The sequence below is a fragment of the Triticum dicoccoides genome, chromosome 2B, assembly GCF_002162155.2.
Source record: "Triticum dicoccoides isolate Atlit2015 ecotype Zavitan chromosome 2B, WEW_v2.0, whole genome shotgun sequence".
Lineage (NCBI taxonomy): Eukaryota > Viridiplantae > Streptophyta > Magnoliopsida > Poales > Poaceae > Triticum > Triticum dicoccoides.
This window is the reverse complement of record NC_041383.1, coordinates 86,933,440-86,935,314: the sequence shown is the minus strand read 5'-3', so window position 1 is coordinate 86,935,314 and position 1,875 is coordinate 86,933,440.

The window sequence follows — 1,875 nt, the reverse complement described above, 5'->3', positions numbered from 1 at the left end:
GAATGTTGCTATTTTTAAACGCGTGTATATATGATCCGATTGGAGGTTAGAACTCAAGCAAGGTTTATGTATGTGGTCACTTTTTTTTAGTTGTATGTGGTCACTTTCATCTTGGTTCCAAACGACAGAGAAAAAGAATCCCAACCGGCCGGGGACGTACAAAAACGTATGTAGTACGTGCTTGGAATCAAAGATCAACGCGAAAGTGACGACTCTTGTCATGAAATATGGTGGCCGAGGTGTTCGGAGGCGATCGAGAGGCCAAGCGGAATGGCTGGGCGGGAACGACACTACAGGTGTTGCAGGCGTTCAGGCTCCTCTCCCCGCTGTGGAACTCTGCGGCCGTGGCGCCGTCTTCCGTGCGGATCACGCGTCCCGGGACAACTGTTCTTATGACGCGGACGTGGACGATGCGGCCGCGTTGTTGGCGAGGTTTCTCGGCGGACCATATGCGCCAGCCCTGGCTGCCTTCGCGTCCGGGGAGTGGGTCCACCTCCGGCGTGGCCGTGGGGCGGTCATTCCTCGCACTTGACCTCACGAGAGCGCCGGCCGGCTCCTGTGCCCAGGTGGCCAGGGAGGGACGAGGTTGCAGAGGACCAAGGGAAGGCCATGACGCAGGGCGAAGTTGCCGACGGGCGATAGGAGGGCTGAGTCGTCGGCGTACGGAGCCGGACTAGCCGGTGCCAGCCGTGGCTATAGGTAGTACGTAGGGCTCTAGAACTGAATTGTACTATACGAGAGGAACTTACATAGGAGCATAGAAGAGTATGACGGCGATAATGCTGCCGGCGATGCTGACACCGGTGAGGGCGGACGACGCGGCGGGCTGCACGATGCGGCCGGCAACGTTGCTTGATACGTGGCCGGCGACCACCACGGAGGACATGACGTAGACAGTCACCTAAACCACGGCAAGACCGCCAGAGCAGCTGTGCCAAGGGAAGAGAGGCCGGCCGGGCCGGGTGAGCTAGCGTCGTTTTTGCTGGTTTGGTCGACAAAGAAAAGAAATGAATTGAATGAATAGAGGAGGAAGAAGAATGGTTTAGTACTAGTATGCATTTAGGCGTCCGATCTGCACAAAACAAACCTTTTGTTAGCGCCCACTCTTGCGGGACGATGAGTATTCCTGGAGGTGGAGCTGGCTTGGATATTGCTAACTCAATCTTTCTTTAGTTTTGCAAAAAAAATTAAGGAAAGGGCTTATTTTTCCCGGGACCGCCTGCAGCTAGTTTAAATTTTCGAATTTCAATAATATTTTGGCAGGTACGTGCAGAAATATTTTATAACCTTTATATTTCAGTCTGGATTCAAACCAAGTCCAAAACACGTTGAAATTAGGTCAAAACTTGCTAAAATTCAGTGAGTTATGATAGAAATAATTCCCAAACAATTTCCCGTTTATAGAATTTGGGTGATGCCCGGAATTTCTGTTACCGGGATTTTGAACTCCGGTCCGGCCAAATATTAAATTATTCTGCAAAAAAAAAAGGCGTTTGCATGTGTAGCCACTATTGAGCTATATATGTAGACACAATCCAGCCTTCTCTCATTTTGAATATATCTAACCGCCGATCGATCCGGTAAAAGAAAACTAAGAATCTAACCGGGCCAGGTAGTGTTTTCAATCAAGATAATAAACGTGTAGCTGGGCAAGCGAAAGTCGAACGGCAACAAATCGTGCAAGTCAAAAAAAGGCGAGACACCAGATATGATAGTAATGTGAAAGCAACTCACACAGCCTTGCCAATAAGGAGGAGAAGGAACGCCCGGAAAGAGGAGGAAGCACCAGCAGCTGATAGAGACTAATGTTCTCTTCTTCTGTAGAAAATGGGAGTTTGCGTCGCCTTCGTTGCGGACAACCAACCAGGTACGACT